This window comes from Sinocyclocheilus rhinocerous, unplaced genomic scaffold, assembly GCF_001515625.1.
Source record: "Sinocyclocheilus rhinocerous isolate Xijiao unplaced genomic scaffold, SAMN03320098_v1.1 scaffold1648, whole genome shotgun sequence".
NCBI lineage: Eukaryota > Metazoa > Chordata > Actinopteri > Cypriniformes > Cyprinidae > Sinocyclocheilus > Sinocyclocheilus rhinocerous.
This window is the reverse complement of record NW_015647958.1, coordinates 734,687-740,167: the sequence shown is the minus strand read 5'-3', so window position 1 is coordinate 740,167 and position 5,481 is coordinate 734,687. Positions and strand designations below refer to the sequence as shown.

Sequence of the window (5,481 nt, the reverse complement as noted above, 5' to 3'; positions counted from 1 at the left end):
GGATAAACTGACAGCCAAAAAAAAATAATATAAAACATAAAATATAATAAAAAAATATATACTTCAAGTAAGTATTATTATTATTATTATTATATTTTATGTTTTATATAATTTTAAAAAATTTTTCCCAAAAAATGGGTTTTGGCTGTCAGTTTATCCAAGCTACCTCATTTTAAATACACATCATATATGAAACCGAGGGCCTCTTTTCTCTGTTCTTTTGACTTTTGCTAAGGTCTTCTTGTCACAAGCTTTTAGAGGTTGTCATGAAGACATGTTCTTTGGATGATACATTTAGTCGCTTTGTCATACAACCCAGTCATAAGACACTTACATACACAAGAGGAGCTGTTATCTCTTTAGCTCTCTCGCTCTTTCTGTCCAATCTCTGTGTTTGTTTTCCCATTTAGTGTGTTCATCCTCAAGTTTATCCTTCTCTATTACTGTTATAAATAGAAAGTAATGTGTGTGTGTTGGCCACAGAACTCATTCACAATGTGTGCTGTTCATCTGTCTTGCCCTTATCACAACACATTTGGCCTTAGGTCAACATAAACATGCCCTAAAAACAGTCCAGTACTTTCTGTTCTGCTTAAATAGAACATTTATGTCACTGATCTGCTCTGCTGTAAATCAAGTGTGTTACCAGTGTGTACTATCACATAACAGCTGTGTCAACTGTGTTCCTAGTCAAAGCTTTTACTGCTTTAATATTATAAACATAATGCAAAGAAAATTTGCTTATTGGGCCTTTGTGAGAAGATTGCTTAAATTAGTTCTTAGGTTTGTTTGTACAATGATCTAGAAAATCTGGCATTGAAGTTTTATCTTTAAACAAAGTTTAAAGTTTTAAAAACGTAAAATAAAGAATGATGAATTATTTAAATGAACACCCATTTTATTTTCCGTTTTGCTTTGTTTTGACCTTTCTACATTATTGCAGATTGTAAAAGACAAATGTCGTTTAAAACACTTAATTATTTTGCTGGTACAATAAAAACATCATGAGTACTAAATAAACATTCAAATTAAAACAGGCAAAGTTTTAAAATAGAGCACAGTTCAAAGTATTTTGCTAATTTGCTTGTTTTAATGAGCAAATTATCTCAAATTTAAAGTATCTTATATTGGAAAACGAAATTCTAAAATCCTAAATAAGTATCTATTACAGCATTTTCACAAGAGGAGACTTCTGAAACCCACTTTAGGTTACCCCTGTAACTCTCTGTATTTTATAATGGTACATGTTTATTTGCTGTGTGCATATGAAAGAAATGAACAGCAGTTAATGCTGGTACACTCGTTTATTCAACCTCTTTTTTCACACACGCAGGTTTTGAGCTTCCATCCTTTACATGTCTGTGTTTACAGGATAGTGCTAAATAATGAGTAAAATGGTTTCATTGTGTTGGACTACACATTCATGTGTGTGTTTATTTGTGTGCAGATCTCTCTCTTGTGAGGTTTATTAGGGCTGAGTTGACTAGAGGATATTTTCTGGAGCACAATGAGGCCAAATACACTGAGCGGAGAGAGAGGGTCTATACCTGCCTGCGTATTCCAAAAGAACTGGAGAAGGTACCAAACACAAATGCATAGTCCATACACGCTTACATGCACTCATCTCTTCTGTACAGTATCCTTTATTACTCTGTGCATTAAACCTGATGTTTGATTTATCTGCCACCAAACAGAAATGCAAAAATAATGATACATGTATGTATGTGTGTCAGGGTTCTTAAATGGATAGTTCATCCAATAATAATACCCAATTGTCCCAAACCTATGAATTTCTTTCTTCTGTTAAACATAAAATAAGATATTTTGAAGAATGTTGGTAACCAAACAGTTGCTGGTAGCCATTGACTGGCATAATATGGAATAAAAAAAAAGTACTATATAAGTTAATGGCTACCAGCAACTGTTAAGTTACCAATGGCAAGTTTTATCTACTACTTTTATTCAACTTAATGGTCCTTTTTTTGTAAAATTGAAGTAAGTTGTACCACATACCACATCCAGGATATCACTGGTCTCTCTTTTTCTCTCTGTAGCTGATGATGTTTGGGTTTTTCCTGTGTCTGGATGTGTTTCTGTACGTGTTCACTCTGCTGCCCCTCAGAGTGCTGCTGGCCCTGATCAGACTGCTGACACTGCCCTGCTGCGGCCTCAGGTAATACACACGCTGTTCTCAGGATATGCGTGGTGGAATATTCCCAAAAGTAGTACTTTCATAATATTCTGATAATCTAACAGGTTGAAACATCTGAGCTGTCCAACTTTTTCTTTCAGTGTTATTACATACAAATACCCACACACCCTTAAGCCCAAAATGATTGTGCATAAAGCTGCTGTTCACTGTATATTCTTCTGCCTGCAGGGCTAGTATATGCCCCTACTGCAAAAAGAGCAGGTATGCAGAAAAAAACGACTGCAGCTGCTTTAAGCACACACACCCGTGCTGGTATGATTGCAGTGGCTGTGTTCAAACACACACACACACACTAGGCTTCAGTTGCCATAGCGGTCTAATTTTGCACTGTTGTGCTTTGATTTCACCCTGGACTACTAAAATCATCTGAGATCATTCCCAGAATTCTCCTGTTCTTCTTTCAGTGTTCAGGGTGTACTTGCATGATCGGTCACAGGATGGCAGTGTGGTCATGTTCAACAAGTGAATGCTGTGATAGGAGGAGAAACAATACTTAATGTAATATAATAATAATGCAGTATATCGTAAATAGCATCTGATAATGAAACTTCAGTAAATTGCATTCAGTGCATGCATTACAGTACCTAATGAATTATGCGTCATTTCTTGTACAAAATATAATTGGCAGAAGCCAATTATGTTTAAAGGAATGTAGATTCTGTTTACAGTTAGAGTAAATAGTTGCACATACTGTTAGCACCCCAGTGTAAATACTAACACTGATTGCATTTTGTTTAGTAACAAGCACTTAATAGTAGTATATTAAAATACACTGTCATTCAAAAGTTTGGGGTCAATAAGATTTTAGATTTTTCCTTAAAAAGGTGCTCTCATGCTCGCCAAGGCTGCATTTATTTGATCAAAAAACAAACAAACAGTAAAAACAGAATGCTAAACTACAAACTAATATAATTTTTGTATTTCAAAACATTAAAAAGAATACTTTCTTATTTTTTGAAATATAAAGCCGTTCTAATGCTCTAAAGATTTGGTGCTCAAGAAACATTTCTTATTATCAATAGTTCTGCCAATTTATTTTTGTGGAAACCATGACAATAGAACATTCAGAAGTACAGCATTTGTTTAAAATAGAAATGTTTTGTAACATAGTATTTTTATTTATTTATTTATTTTTAAAGAGCTCAGGTCATTTATACAAAAATACCAGTGCATATGCTCTACCTGCCAGGCACTTCGACATAATTAAATCAGCATTTTTTTGACAGCTATTTCAGTGCAAATAGCTGTCTAAATCCAGTTCTTGAGCCTGTGAATGTAAAGCTTGTTATATTGTTCTTGTCAGTAATCCAAAACAATGGATTGCTGCTCTTGGACTTTCTAATGGCATTTTGTGATTTCAGCATATTTATGTAAATAATTATGTGTCATACCAAAACACTCAATCATGAATTGTTTCATATTTATTACTTTATCATTTAGTAAAGCTTGTAATGGAATTGTTGTTAGAGAAAATAATTACACTTTGTAAATACTGTATTTTAATTATATTTAATTTACTTACATAAAATTATTATAACAGTTTAGAATAAATTAACTGTTTTAGTTAAAATATATTAAATATTTTAATGCTGTGTATGTGTTTGGGTTCATTTACACTGCTGATCTTTCCCTAGCACAAGTCATGAGTTTAGCATGATGCATGCACCACTGAGTGTGTGACGCAAGACCACTAACCCAGTGGCTGTGTGTGGAAGAAGATCTAACTAATAGAAGAGCTGCTTTGTGATTATAATCAGTTATCCTTCCATTGTGTAATGTCTGTGGAGCCAATTTAACCTGAAGAAGTTTTTTCTCGTTTATGTGCGTGTGTGTTTGTGCAGTGGATCTCGTATCTTGCAGCCTGCTCAGGTGTGTGATGTTCTGAAGGGTTTCATCATAGTTCTGTGTTATTTCATGATGCATTATGTGGATTACTCCATGATGTACCACCTGATCCGGGGTCAGTCTGTCATAAAACTCTACATCATCTACAACATGCTGGAGGTACAGTATCACAACACTCACATTTATTGCTTTTATATTAGCAGTAGTTGAATGAACACTCTCTGTTTCTCCTCTAGGTGGCAGATCGCTTGTTTTCATCTTTCGGTCAGGATATTCTGGATGCTTTGTACTGGACTGCCACTGAACCTAAAGAGAGAAAAAGAGCTCATATAGGAGTCATCCCACACTTCTTCATGGCTGTTCTCTACGTCTGTATCCTTCACACTTGCTTTGTTTCAAATGCCAAATAGTCATATTTAGATGTAAATAAAGATCATTTTATATAGATTTGAATAATTAAATATTCAAACTAAGAATTTAAAGAAATAAAATGATAATTAATTTATAATATTTTTGCATATATTTAATATAATGTGTGAGTAAAATTAATACACTAATAAATACAAAACTAAAGATTGTGTTACTTAAACTCTACAGCTTCAAGCTCTGCATGAAATCTATTTAACTACACTGAAACTGCTCAGTTGTATTTATTAATTGTTTTATTATTTAATTTAAATTCAAGTGTTGTGTCATATTTGATGTATTACAATCAGTCATGGGTTATAACTTTCCTTAATTAATAATCCAGTTCTACATGCCATTCTGATTATGGTCCAGGCCACCACTCTGAACGTGGCTTTCAATTCACACAACAAGTCACTGCTCACCATTATGATGTCTAATAATGTGAGTACAAGCAAACTACCTTGACAGTAACATTAATGGCTTTGGTTAATTTATTTGGTTAAATTAAATTAAATACACTACAAATGACCTTAATTTCTTAATCTTAGTTGCTGTATATTGCCTTAAATGAAGGAACACACTTTCATGCCTCCTTTTGTGGGGTTTATATTGATGTATGTTTTTTTTTCTCTATATTAAAGAGTTAGGAATAAGTACGTACAATGATTTATTTGCCAAACGGCAGTAATTTTCTTTAAATCTACCAGTTGCGGTTGCTTCCGGGCGAGCGGATTCTCCGCAGCTTTCTCGCCTCCGCTCTGTTGCTTTGACTCATCAGGATTATAGCGCGTTCTCAGTGATTTGCTGGTCTGTGGCAGATGTAATGTGCGAGGTAAGCTGTCCACAAAGCGCTCGCCCAAGCGGAAAAATGTGCTGTTGCTGTCTGATCTCGATTGCCGAAAATCACATTGTGTTTGATGCAAAACCAACTCGACTAAATCAAAAGAAAAAAAAAGCAAAGCAAATTTTAAAAGTCCACTGAAAACATATCTTCTTACATTTTTGGTCATAGACAA

General features: G+C 34.2%; 1 pseudogene; it reads left to right on the top strand.

Moving 5' to 3' along the window:
• Window positions 1–5,481, top strand: part of LOC107709465 (transmembrane anterior posterior transformation protein 1 homolog) — a 21,140-nt pseudogene that overhangs the window by 1,713 nt on the left and 13,946 nt on the right.